At 47.2% G+C, this 14948-nt stretch overlaps 1 protein-coding gene across 2 annotated transcripts in view; it reads left to right on the top strand.

The window, feature by feature from the left end:
* The window catches only part of LOC140399096 (pappalysin-1-like), a 457633-nt gene that overhangs the window by 127341 nt on the left and 315344 nt on the right, over positions 1-14948 (top strand). The gene's annotated exons all lie outside the window — the stretch shown is intronic.

The raw sequence follows: 14948 nt of genomic DNA, 5'->3' as shown, positions 1-14948 counted from the left end.
AGCTTTCAAGGGCGAAGTGACAGTATTCTAAGAAGCTTCACCATCAACTCTCAAGGCAGTGTCTTATTTCATCTCATAAATTCCTTCAATAATATTATTCCTCATCTTTCATATGCATCTACATTCTCTTTGCCATATTCTTTAAACACACTGCGGCACGTAGTGCAGTGGTTAGCACTATTGTATTACAACGTCAGGGTCTGTATTAATAACATATTGTATAATTTATTAATACTGCATCAGCAGGGTCCCAGGTTTGATTCCCGGCTGGGGTCACTGTCTGTGCGGAGTCTGCACGTTCTCCCCGTGTCTGTGTGACTTTCCTTCGGGTGCTCCGGTTTTTTCCCACAAGTTCCGAACGACGTACCGTTCAGTGAATTCTGAATTCTCCCTCTGTGTACCCGAACAGGCGCCAGAGTGTGGTGACTAGGGGATTTTCACAGTAACTTCATTGCAGTGTTAATGTAACCCTACTTGTAACAATAAGTTTTTTAAAAAAAATTTTAAGTACCCAATTCATTTTTCCAATTAAAAGGCAATTTAGCGTGGCCAATCCACCTGCCCTGCACATCTTTTGGGTTGTGGGGGCAAAACCCACTGTGCAAACTCCACACGGACAGTGACCCAGAGCCGGGATCGAACCTGGGACCTCGGCGCCGTGAGGCAATAATAAAGATTATTATTATTGGGAAATTTTTGCAATAATGCAGAAGAAAATTGAAACAAACTCGTTATCAAAATAATCGGTTGAGGGGCGGTTCATAGTGCCCCTAATTCACACAGAATAAGTTGCCATGTGGTACAGTGAAAGGCATGTTGCTACGGGCTGGCAGAAGAAAAGAATGGAAACTTTCCAATATCAGGATTGGAACTCTAAATACGTTTTTAAATGCTGGTAATTGCAATACTTTGGTTCAAATAATGGACAAATGTATGCAGTTTTTCCTCATTCGTTTTCCATTCTGTGTAAATCAGCCCAGTGGCTCCTCTGTCCTCTAGGCTGAGGTCAGGTCCTCCTCAGGAAGCCTGAAGCGCAAAATACTCTGAGCTGTTCCAAGAATTCCAGCTGCAACTTTGCAAAAGCAACCCAGCACATTCCAGTAAATGATCAGTAAGTGTTTCCATGGGTATCCCTGGGCAATTGGCACCATGGGAAGAGTGTGTGTGCACTGGGATTTTGAGTAAAGGGGCCCATCCATTAAAATAATGCACTCCTATTCTTGCAGGCTGATGCTATTAATCTCTCAATACATTTATGGCAGTAATAGATTGTCCTGGGTGACTATAAGTGTGGCAGTCTGGGACTGGAACAGATGTAGAACTAATTTGAGTTGGAAACAGACGCAGATTTAGCATCTCTTCCTCCTCTTTTTGTGCCTCCAGTTACATCAGATGTACCAGTCTGAGACTGGTGGCTGGTTGAGTGCAGATCAGTGAAATAGCTGGAATTAGAAATTGATTGGTACCACACCCATGTTCTGGGCACGTAAAGGGTGTCTAAGCATCTAATAAAGCGGCCCCAGGAACATGTGCATTCTGTGCCAGAAGGGCACCACCATATTGTTAATGGCAACAAAAGGGGCAGACAGTGACCATTAAAGGGATGCCTGGAGGTCACCAGGAAAAAGGTATGTTTGTTAGAAAATATTGAGCTGAATGTAAAGCTGGGAGAAAGGGGCCTCCTTCTGCACCGTAGGGATTCTATGATTCTTTAGGGATTCTATGAATGCTGAGCTGCATTACTGAAGACCGTTTCTGGCTCCAACCTGGCCCCATTCCAATCACTTTACATGCTCCCTCCTGATCACCCCCGCACCCATCATCTTACCAGAACATCCAGATTTATATGAAGGCTGCTGCCAGTGACCCTGAACCCAATTCTGATTTTCCAGGCCCAAAGCCCAAATTTGGGTGGGCGTCGACATACCCCACCCGCTGTTACAGATCATTCCCTGCTATTGTCGGTTTACTAAATATTGTCATACTATTCGCACCAAAGTAACTGCACTGCCATGAACATTCATTTGCATAGAACTCTAACTGAAACGTAAAGTGCAGAGTTGAGGTACGGACTCTTTGAGGAAGCTCTTCACCAGCAATTAAATTGCTAACCTGGCTTCTTGTGTCATAATGCGTCACAGTCTTCTGCTTTGCTATTCTGCACCTACATTTAGTCAGATAATAGTTATACTACCAGCGGTGCCCTGCACAATCATTTTCCAGGAAGAGTTTTGTCCCAATACCTATGCTGTGTGTGGAAGTCTTATTGCCCCTCTGACTATTGAGATTCACTTGTACTTTTACATCAACACAAACTGTAAGCTGCTTTTCAATGATACACATGTGATTGTGTGAAGACAGCTTTACACTTTCACCTACATCTTACCACCTCCATGCTCACTTCTCTTGCTGCCTGGCTAAAAATAGTAAACTACAAACTTAAATAAACCAGACACAGTATATATTATAAGGAATAACAAGTGTCTGGCAGGGATTTTGAGACACTAATTCAATCTTAGGGATCTACTGATGTTTATGGAATGTCCGAACTTCATTCTCACACAGTTTGTGACGTATTCAGAACTGCTTGATTGAATTAATCCAATGTAACTCACTGCCAGCCATCTGTTATCTTAACATTTATTACAATGAAAATTATTGAAAAAAAAAAGATTTAATGCTGTTCCGCGTTTTGCAATATGTTTTCCTTGTTATGGTGTGACGTGTTCAGCGTTGGACTCCCATTACTGCCCTGTCAAATCAAAGAATAACATGTTCCGCACTAATATGATTTCACGAGAGCTTCCAAATACAATTGTGCTGTTTACTGTGCAGAATCCGATCTATCTTTCCTGACATTGATGCAGGGCACATCATAAAAAAACACAATGTCTGAATATCATGCCCTCATGTTGTGTTGTGTTCAGAGATTTGAACATCTCTCATTGAAAGAACTTGCTGTTAGCCTCAATCAACAGGCTCACCATCTCAGAAGCACATAACCGGGAACCCTCTCCCCCTAAAAGTTGTTGAGGCTAGGTCAATTGAAAATTTCAAAAATAAAGTTTTTGTTAGTTCAGGGTATGAAGGGTTACAGAACCAAAGCAGCCATAATCTCATTGGTTGGCACAGCAGGCTCCTTCATTCGCATCATCCTAATGTCAAAAGAACTCAATGAGGTAACTGAATGAGTGACATTCGGGCTGACTATTTGAATTTTAGGAAGCGGTAAATAACTAGCTGGACTGTAGTTCCAAAGTGGTAATTGAGTTCAGTGTCGTTGAGTTAGAGATCATACAAAATTTCACAGCGTTCTCTGTCCTATCCTTTGTGAGCCCAAAAGGCAGAGGAATGAACCACTCTGGTTCTCAAAATTAATCCCTAGAGTGCCCTTATCTCAATCCAGATCTTTAACATCAAAGGACCCTGCTGCTGTGTTCCTGATCCCTCTTCCCAACAACAGGCCAGTGGCCATCCCCTCAAGTCCCTGATGCTATCCATGGCAGCCTTGCTGTAAAGTGAACATTTCATGTTCGTTCATAGTCATATGTAATGCCTTCCACAGTCCAATAACGTGTAGACACTGACTATTGAGAGTCACATATAAAGAAAGCACATTCACACAAGCTACTAAAGAATCATGAGTCTACAGCTGGCAAAAAGTCAGCACTTTCAGACAAGGAGGAAACATACTCCGGGAAATGGTGCCACACAGAAACCTGGGCCTGAATTTCAGATTTGGGACATTTCTCAGCTGAAAGTCCATCCTGGGATATAGTCTCCTCAATCTGGGATTTTCATTTAGTGGGTAGGGCGAAATGCAGGTCAGTCTGGGTGACCCCCGAAACAAGCATGAAGGCTGCAGGGTGTGGAGCCAGGCTGGGTGGAGGACTTGCCTCAGCACTGGCACTGTGACGAAGATTCAAGACAAAGAATAAACCAAAATAAAGCAATCATCCCACACACTTACTCTGCCCCACCCATGCCTATTAATGCTAGTACATGCCCTCTACCAACAATCATGGCTCTTCAGACTCTCCACGACTATGCACCTGTACCCAACCTCCATGGCCTCTCATGCCCTCCATGAATATGCACCTGTACCTATTCCCCATGGTCCCTCAAACCTCCCATGTCATCCTGTGCCCCTCTACTCATCTTCCTGGCCCATTATAGCGCTTATGCCAACCCATGCCCCACCCAGTATCTACCACGAGCAGATCTCAAGACCCAATCTGAGGTTAAATAAAGTGCTAAGCTTTTTTTTCATTCGCGTGATAGTCTACTTCGAGGGCGGCATAGTGGCGCAGTAGATTAGCCCTGTTGCCTCACGGCGCCGAGGTCCCAGGTTCAATCCTGGCTCTGGATCACTGTCCGTGTGGAGTTTGCACATTCTCCCCATGTTTGTGTGGGTTTCACCCCCATAACCCAAAAGATGTGCAGGCTAGGTGGATTGGCCACGCTAAATTGCCCCTTAATTGGAAAATAGGAATTGGGTACTCTAAAAAAAGGGATAGTCGACTTCGATGGCTAGACCATCCTGCATTACACTTGAGAAGCTGGTGGTGAGCCTTCTTGAACCACTGCAGATCATGTGGTATAAGTAGGAGTTCCAGGATTTAGATCCAGGAACAGTGGAGGAACACTTGTATATTTCCAAGTCAGAATGGTGAGTGGTTTGGAGGAGAACTTCCAGATGGTGGTGTTCCCATGTGTCTGTTGCCCTTGTCCTTCTAGATGTTAGTAGTCGTGGGTTTGGAAGATGCTGCCTTAGAAACGTTGGTTAGTTCCTGCAGTGCATCCTGTAGATGGTACACACTGCTTTTTAAAAAAGTAAAATTAGGGTGTCAAATTCTTTTATTAAGGGGCAATTTAACGTGGCCAATTCACATACCCTGTACATCTTTTTGGGTGGTGGAGGTGAGATTCGCGCAGACACGGGGAGAATGTACAAACCACAGACAGTGACCCGTGTCCGGGATCAAACCCAGGTCCTCTGTGCCATGAGGCAACAGTGCTAACCGCTGTGCCACCATGCCGCCCGATGTTATACGACTGCAACTGTTTGTCGGCCGTGCAGGAAGTTAATGTTTGTGGAATGGATGGCAATAAAGTGGGATGCTTTGTCCTAGATGATGTCAAGGTTCTGGAGTGTTGTTGAAGCTGCACTCATCAAACAAGGGGAGAGTCACATGCCCTCGGATTTGTGCCTTGCAGATTGTGGATAGACTTTAGGGAGTCAGGAGGTGAGTTACTCACTGCAAGATTCCTAGCCTCTGACTTGGTCTTGTAGCACATTATTTATATGGCTAGTCCAGTTCAGTATCTGGTCAATGGTAACCCCCAGGATGTTGATACTGGGGATCCAGCGATGGGAATACTTTTTAATGTCAAGGAGTGATGGTTAGATTCTGTCTTGTTGGAGACGGTCACTGTCTGGCACTTGTGTGGTGCAAATGTTACTTGTCATTGTCTGCCCAAGCCAAAGATGTTCATGTTCGGTGGACTGGCCATGCTAAATTGCCTCTTAGTCTCCAAAGATGTGCAGGTTAAGTGGGGTTACTCAGGATAGGATGGGGGGTGGACCTATGTAGAGTGCTCTTTTGAAGGATCGGTGCAGACTTGATGGGACATATGGCCTTTTTCTGCACTGTAGGGATTCTATGGCTTCTATGGATTCTACGAATCATGGATATTGCCCAGATCATGCTGCATTTGGACATGGACTGCTTCAAAGAGGAGTCATGAAAGGTGCTGATCATTGTGCAATCATCAGTGCACATCCACATTTCTTTTTTTAAAATAAATTTAAATTACACAATTATTTTTTCCATTTAAGGGGCAATTTAGCATGGCCAATCCACCTAACCTGTACATCTTTGGGTTGTGGGGGTGAAACCCATGCAGACATGGGGAGAATGTGCAAACTCCACACGGAGGGCCGAGATTTGAACCTGGGTCCTCAGCGCCGCAGTCCCAGTGCTATCCAGTGGGCCACATGCTGCCCCACATCCACATTTCTGACTTAGTGATGAAAGGATTACCATTAATGAAGCAGCTGATTATGTTTGGGCTTGAGACACTCCCTTGAGGAACTCCTGTATTGATGTCCTGGGGCTGAGAAGACTGAGCTCCAACACCACAACCACCTTCCTTTGTGCTAGGTATGAGTCCAACCAGCAAAGAATTTTCCCACTGGTTTTCATTGACTCCAATTTTGCTAGGGCTCCTTGATGCCACACTTGGTCAAATACAATCTTGATAGCAAGGACAATCACTCTCAACTCACCTCTGGAGTTCAACTTTTTGTCCATGTTTGAACCAAGGCTGTAATGAGGTTGGAAGCTGAGTGGCCCTGGCAGAACCCAAACTGAGCATCAATGAGAAGGTTATTGCTAAGCAACTGCTGCAGCACGGTAGCATAGTAGTTAGCACAATTGCTTCACAGCTCCAGGGTTCCAGGTTCGATTCCCGGCTTGGGTCACTGTCTTTGTGGAGTCTGCACGTTGTCCCCGTGTGTGCGTGGGTTTCCTCCGGGTGTTCCGGTTTCCTCCCACAGTCCAAAGATGTGCAGGTTAGGTGGATTGGCCATGCTAAATTGCTCTTAGTGTCCAAATTTGCCCTTAGTGTTGGGTGGGGTTACTGGGTTATGGGGATAGGGTGGAGGTGTTAACCTTGGGTAGGGTGCTCTTTCCAAGAGCCGGTGCAGACTCGATGGGCCGAATGGCCTCCTTCGGCACTGTAAATTCTATGATGATCTATGATTGCACTGTTGATGACCCCTTCCATCACTTCATTCAAGTTTACTTCAGACTTTATTTTTTTTAAATATTCTTATTCATTAAAAAAACCATTTGCTGTATTTACATTTCTTCAACTACATCTTTATAAAAACAAACATTTAGTTCAATCACTAGTTGAAACAAACATTGGAATTCATACTCTCACTTCAAAGAAAATATAACCACTTGTTATATAACTTAATCAAACTGTGAAGTGGAAGGTACATCATTTCATATGGAAGCTTGTGAAATCAGTCATGCAGCTCTCACCCAATAATGATAGCACTCAGAGTTATGTCAACAGAGTGGGTTAAATAACAAGCACTGATTTTTTTGAACACTCTCTAATCATTTTTCAAAGAACTAAAGGGCAGAAATTTTAAGTGCCTCAACAATTGCTTTTGACACTTCCACTTGATAGTTCACTTGACATTGTTGACGGTTCCTCTTGACAGTTCTCCTGCCAGTTCTGAAATGCTTATGCATTTCTACGCACATTCATGTGTACTTTTAACCATCCCAAAATCACCTGACTGCCTCCAAAGGAATCCCTTGACCATATCCAATGGGGTACCCACCTCTCCAAAGGGCTCCACAAAGGTTAGGCCAGCTCCGACCAAGTCTAATCTGCACACGTCATGTTTTGCACTCCTGACTAACGAAAATCAGACATGACTGGCAACTGCCTCCTCAAAATGCTTACGTGCAAATCTTGACCCAGCTCCATTCCCGCTCCTGTGAGCGATAGTAGGTGGCGCATTTGGGGATAGGACTTCTGTATTTCAGCTTCTTCTGCCATTCACGTAACGACAGAGAGGCTCTCATCATTTGAGAAAATTCAAACGCCTGTGTAGCTTTCCTGGTCAGTGTCCAAAATAATTTTCCTTTCTGTGTACTTTGACCAGAGAACCAGTCGGTTGTCTGACTGCTGATGGAAAGCATACTTGTTTTTTAACACTATAAAAATCTTCCCAAGTCTGAAAAAATATTGACTGCTTGCCCCATTTTGATCCCCATTTCGCTCCTACGGTAGCTGTCTATTGTTCCAGATACAGCCAGCTATTCAGTGAAAAGGGCAGGTGAGCAGGTCACGGATTTGTCTGCAATTCTTGGCATCAGCTCTGCTCCAGTACTTAAGCTGACTGGAAGCATCTTTCAGTGGCTGAATGGGTGGATAAATAATTTGCAGAATTACATTCCACCATGAGTAGTACTGGTGTCCAAACAAAGCGGGGGGGTGGAGGGGGTGGACTGCATTGTCGGGAATATCTAGTGCACAAGCAGGAAATCCATTCTTTCAGAAACTCATATGATACATGTGCAGCCAACGGCCAGTTTAATCACATCGAGGCCCACAGCAGACACAAGCCCCATGATTTGTACATGAAATTCTACATTTGTTTAAAATACAATTATATTCACCTGTTTGCAGAAAGTGCACCCTTGCAAACTGCCTGGCATTATGACAGGTAGATGGCAATTCTAATGATTTTATACATTATTCTTTCACTCTTAGCCACATGTAAGGGCCAATTTTTACTTTTTATCCTCATACCAATGAGAATTGGGCTCATGGGAGGTTAAAATAGAAAGAACTCTTGTTCACTGGCCTGGTGCACTCGTGCTAATCTCAAATATTTTTCCTCCTTTGCTTTAGCTTGATGTAATTCTAAAATAGTGCAATGTAAGAATATAGGGCAGGATTCTCCATCCCGCCGCACCAGATTTCTAGTGCGGTACGCCGTCGGGATTCTCCGTTTCACCGGCTTGGGGTTCCCATTGTGGGGCAGCCCCACGCCGTCGGGAAACCCCCAGGTTGCCGGCAAAATGGAGCATCCCGACAGCGGAGAATTCAGCCCTACATAATTTCTCTGGGGCATTAAATAATAGAAATGTAATGGGCTTGGTTCTCCGCCGTCGGGATGCTCTGTTTCGCCGGCAGCCCTGGGGTTTCCCGATGACGCGGGGCTGCCTCGCAATGGGAAACCCCATTGACCAGCCGGCGAAATGGAGCATCATGCCTGCGTGCTGAACCAGGGGCGAAATTCTCCTACCCGCCCCGCCACATTTCTGCCCCGACCGGCCAGCGGGAGTCTCCGTAACACCGGCCGGTCAATGGGGTTTCCCATTGTGGGGCAGCCCCACGCCGTCGGGAAACCCCCGGGCGCAGGCAAAATGGAGACTCCCACCGGCGGAGAATGACGCCCCTGAAATCTGGCACGGCGGGACGGAGAATCCAGCCCAATGTTTTACAAATTTGACCAGTCCTGAAATTGCACCTAAATGGCCGCAGGAGCATATTTGCCATTCACAAGCCATATTCAGCCAGTAAGGAGGATCTGCCCATCATGTTTGTCCTGTCTTTGAAAGAACTGTCCCATCAGTTCCACTCCCCTTTCTTTTTCTCCGTAACGCTATAAATGTAACCTCTTCAAGTGTATATCCAGTTCCCTTTGGAAAGTAATTATTGAATATGCTTTCATCACCCTTACAGTCAGTGAATCCCAGACCATAACAACGTGCTGTGTTGAAAAATGCATTATTTGAGTCTGTGTGTGGTGGGGAAGAGCAGAATTTACAGGTCAGGCTGAGTTCCAGGAACTCAGGGAACATTTCTCTCACACCATATTTAGCTGCCATGGCAAGTTTGTATTGCAATAGTCTCTGTCAAATTCAACTTTTACTGCTAGTTCTGTTCTGAAAAGTAGTTGTGCAAGACACTGACTGGGTACAATCCAACATTTCGCCAAATTTGTTCGCGTGTTTTCCTTCTCTTTACTAACCTGGAACGACAATGCACGTGGTAGTAAAAAGACAAGAAAAGAAAGTATCTGCAAATACTGCTGAAGGACTGCAGCTGCTTTGAAAATATGGCTCAGACAATGTCATAATATACACCAGTATATCATGGTGCAGACACACACACTGATGGACATACAGTGGGACCAATCAACACACACAACACCGCTGCCAATCACCAGTTAGAGCACACTCACTAGAAAGACAGGGGGGCATCAGAGTTCCCGCTCATTCGGGATGCAGCCTCCTACAAGGACAGAGCTTACAGCTTACAGCACAGATCCTCACCATGTGCTGAGTGCATAGACTGGTTCGGACAGGCATAGGTCTTTAGTTTAATCTAACATCGTGTTAACCCACAGTGAAAGTATGTTCAACAGTTTCTAACTTAATAAAATAGTGTTGCACTATTTTAAGTGTTGGTGGCCTGTATGTGTTCCACGGATCCAGACCACCCAACACATCATGATACCAGGAGTTGAAGGATATTAGAACTTCTTCGACCTACCTGCAAGTGATCTGCCTTCCACCAGCATACAGTCATCCTGCAAAATGGACAGCGTCCGCCTGCCGCCGCGGCTCCGCATCACCGGTAACCTGGGGGCCAACTGGAAGATATTCAAACAACGCTTCCAGCTCTACCTGGAAGCCACAGACCGGGAAGATGCCTCGGACACCAAGAAGATCGGTCTCTTCCTATCCACGGCCGGGGAACATGCAATCCACATTTTCAATTCTCTCACCTTTGCTGATGATGAAGATAAATCAAAATTCAAGACGGTCCTCCTCAAGTTTGATACTCACTGCAACATAGAGGTGAATGAAAGTTTCGAGCGCTATGTATTCCAACAGCATTTGTAGGGTGAGGATGAACCTTTCCAGTCCTTTCTCACCCACCTCCGCATCCTTACGCAGTCCTGCAATTACAGGCCCACCTCCGACTCCATGATACGCGACCAGATCGTTTTCGGTGTTCCTGGTGTTCAGTCGGACCCCCTACGCCAGCAGCTCCTCAAGAGAAAGCAGCTCACCCTAGCAACCGCCATCGAGACCTGCGTGCTACACGAACACGCCACTAGTCGGTATTCCCACATCCAAGTGGCTGAAACGGCACGGTAAGGTCCCCACGAGGCAGAATGGATCCAAACAATCGAGCAACTCCAGTGCCTCAGTCTGGATGAGGGAGGCCATTTCGCGCGCTTTTCGCGGACTCCCGCGCTTTTGCGCACCGAACGAGGGGACGGCGACGTTGATGAACGTACTGCGCAGGCGCGCACCACGTACGGCCGCACCACACATGCGCGGTGGCGAACGTACTGACGCTACAACGTGCGGCAGCTGTGGCTCCGCCCACTTAAAGCGGCAATGCCCTGCCAAATCCTGACAATGCCTGAGATGTGGCAAATGTGGCCATTCTGCCGCTTTATGCAGATCAGCTCAGCCTGCCAATTCGTGTTGTCCGTGCCGTTCAACCCACGGTCACCGAGTCCGATACGGACCTACTACCCGATATTGACACCGAGGACCCGAAGGCACCTTTTCGAATCGGTATCGTTACAAAAAACAGGGTGTCCCCGAAGCAAAGAATCCAGCCTCTATCAGTATACAGCATCGATCCAGACGATGAGTGGTGTGCCACCCTTACGGTCAACCGGTCCCAAATACGATTCCGCCTGGACACTGGTTCCTCCACCAATCTCATCCAAAGCCTTTTTGTCAAACCAGCCATCCTGCCATCAGCCTGCCAGCTATCAGATTATAATGGCAATGCCATTGCTGCCAGTGGCTCGTGTCAGCTCGAAGTGACGCACAAGTCACACAAAGCCATCCTTCTCTTTGAAATCATGGGCTCCTCGAAAGCCTCCCTGCTTGGCGCGCAGGCATGCAAGCTGTTGAACCTAGTTCAGAGAGTTCACTCTCTCTCTCCTGCTGACGCGTTTGCCTTTCAGGACACCGACTTCAGGGCGCAGCTCGACGCCATTATCAACCAGTACCACGACGTCTTCGATGGCATGGGCACGCTCCCGTACACCTACAAGATTTTATGAAAACCGAATGCCACGCCTGTGGTGCACTCACCTCGCATGGTCCCAGCACCCCTTAAGGACCACCTCAAGCAGCAGCTGCAGGACCTCCAGAACCAAGGAGTGATTTCCAAAGTCACGGAACCGACCGACTGGGTCAGTTCCATGGTATGTGGAAAAAAGCTTTCCGGCGAATTGAGAATTTGCATTGATCCCAAGGATCTAAATCGCAATATCATGAGGGAGCACTATCCAATTCCCAAGCGCGAAGAGCTCACATGTGAGATGGCTCGCGCCAAGCTCTTCACCAAATTTGACGCCTCAAAAGGATTCTGGCAAATCCAGCTCGATAAATCCAGCAGGCGTCATATCGTTCAAGTCTTTCTGTATTATATTGACCAGCGGGCGATGGACGGTCTCGACGGCGAATTGAGGAAGTCCGTAGACATAATCGTGAAACTTAACCACACCGGTCAGAAGGCCCAGGCACTCCTTTTCTATCTGCACGTAGCGCTGCTCCGTGGGGGCCATCGCACGTGATGCATATGCAACCGGGACCCATGATGAGGCCTCCACGTTGAAGGAGCACTGCCCCAATGCCGGATTGACTGGCATCAGTGGAAATTCTGGTTTCCTTTGCAGGATCAAAGAAAGCTAAAAACGTGGTCAGTTTTGCTTTGCTTTGAGTTCTCTCCATTCGCGCTCGTGGGTAGGGAGCCATTGGACAGCCTCCCAATGGCTCCCTACCCACGAGCGCGAATGGAGAGATATGACGCCCCGCCTCCAGCGTATTCTTCTCAAGCTCCGGCGATATGACTTCAAGCTGGTATACACCCCAGGCAAAGACCTCATCATTTCTGACGCTCTCTCCAGGGCAGTCAACACTCCATGTGACCTAGCAGGGTTTGTCTACCAGGTTAACGCCCATGTGGCATTCGTGGCCTCCAATCTACCTGCCACGGATGAACGCCTCGTCCAAATTCGGCGCGAGACGGCAGCTGACCCCTTGCTACAGTGTGTCATGCGCCATCTAACGGACGGGTGGCTCAAGGGCCAATGCCCTCAGTTCTATAATATCAGAGATTATCTGGCGGTAGGAGACGGGGTTCTTCTAAAACTGGACCGCATTGTCATCCCCCATAGCATGCGCCAATTTGCCCTGGAACAACTACACGAAGGCCACCTTGGCGTGGAAAAGTGCCGCCGACGGGCCCGAGAGGCAGTGTACTGGCCCGGCATTAGTGAGGAAATATCCAACACAGTTCTCAACTGCCCCACTTGTCAGCGCTTCCAGCTGGCCCAACCACGTGAGACCCTGCAAGACCATGAGTTGATCACGTCACCATGGACCAAGGTGGGCATCGACCTGTTCCACGCGCTGGGTAGAGACTATGTCCTGATCGTGGACTACTTTTCGAATTACCCGGAGGTGATATGTTTGCACGACATCACCTCGTCTGCCGTCATTCGTGTAGGTAAAGAAACATTTGCTCGACACGACATCCCGCTCACGGTTATGTCGGACAATGGCCCCTGCTTCGCCAGCCAGGAATGGTCCAACTTTGCCAGGCGGTACAATTTTGCCCATGTGACATCCAATCCCCTGTACCCCCAATCCAACTGCAAAGCGGAGAAGGGAGAACGGCTCCTCTGCAAGGCTGCCGATGCTGGGTCCGATTTCCACCTTGCCTTGCTGGCCGATCGCTCCGCCCCGCTGTCCACTGGCCTGTCGCTAGCCCAGTTACTCATGGGTCATACCCTGAGGACGACGGTGCCGTCCATCCATGTCCCAGATCTCGACCACGTTCCGGTCCTTCGCCGAATGCAACTGTCTCGTGCACAGCACAAGGCGGCTCATGACTCCCGTGCAGCTGATCTCCCTGCTCTGGCTCCAGATGACAATGTCCGCGTCCATCTTCCGGATGGGGGCTGGTCTGCAACCGCTGTTGTCCTTCGGGAGGTGGCCCCCCGCTCGTTCCTGGTTCGTCTACCGGATGGCCCTATTCTGCGCCGCAATTGACGCACCCTTCCTCTGGTTTCCAAGCTCGCCACGTGATCCTCCACTGTCGCCTCGCCCTCCTGCTGACCCTGCCATGGGCTATGCAGAGCTCCCTGACACTCTGCCTCCCCCTGACTCTGATGAAGTCCAGCCCGCTCCTGAACCGGCGGCTCTCGACCCACCCTTGAGGCGGTCAACCAGAATTCGTCGCCCACCTCAGAGACTTAATTTATGAACTTTGCGGACTTATAGACTCTCTGAATTGTTTTGTTGCTTTGTTTGATTGTTTCCCTGGTTTGTATATAGTGTTGATCTTGTTATTCTTGTTGCATACTGCTTCTCTGCACCACGCACCTTCCCATGTAAATAGCTTAGTTCTCATGTATGTAGTCCTGTAAATATGTCTGCGCACCCCATACGTAGTCAGGAACATTCTCACCATACATTATTTATTGCCATACACATACATTCTTTTATATAGGGGGGATGTCATAATATACACCAGTATATCATGGTGCAGATACACACACACCGATGGACACACAGCAAGACCAATCAACACACACAACACCGCAGCCAATCACCAGTTAGAGCACACTCACTAGAAAGACAGGGGGCATCAGAGTTCCCGCTCATTCGGGATGCAGCCTCCTACAAGGACAGAGCTTACAGCTTACAGCACAGATCCTCACCATGTGCTGAGTGCATAGACTGGTTCGGACAGGCATAGGTCTTTAGTTTAATCTAAAATCGTGTTAACCCACAGTGAAAGTATGTTAAGCAGTTTCTAACTTAATAAAATAGTGTTGCACTATTTTTAGTGTTGGTGTGTGTGTTCCATGGATCCAGAGCACCCAACACATCAGACAAGAGGAGCATTTTGAATAAAAGTATAAGAAGTTGGACATTGCACAATCCTGGGTACCAAATTTAGACCAATAGATTCCGAATCGAAGTTCTGAGACTTGTGTGTCCGCTCTGCCCTGATCTGGGTATCAATTGTGATACGATCGGATGTCATGGTAAGTGAGTTGATTTGTCAACCACTGCTCTCTAATAATAAACCTATTAAAGGAAAGGGCAATGGATAAATATTTGGTTTAACTCGAAGCTGTGCCCAGATTCTAGAGACCGGCTGCGAACTTAAATTGTACTTTGGAAAATTAATTCAAGTTCATAGCTTATTTCTTCAACTCAACAAGTGGCCACAATTTGAAAAGATGTTGGATGCCATTTTTTTGTCAATGGTAGAAAAGGAAATGGTAAAAAACAGTTCAGTGTTCAAGAGGGCAGCATGGTGGACCAGTGGTTAGCACTGCTGCCTTAGCAGGGGCCCGGGTTCGA

This window comes from Scyliorhinus torazame, chromosome 22, assembly GCF_047496885.1.
Source record: "Scyliorhinus torazame isolate Kashiwa2021f chromosome 22, sScyTor2.1, whole genome shotgun sequence".
Lineage (NCBI taxonomy): Eukaryota > Metazoa > Chordata > Chondrichthyes > Carcharhiniformes > Scyliorhinidae > Scyliorhinus > Scyliorhinus torazame.
This window is presented reverse-complemented; position numbering and strand designations above follow the sequence as displayed.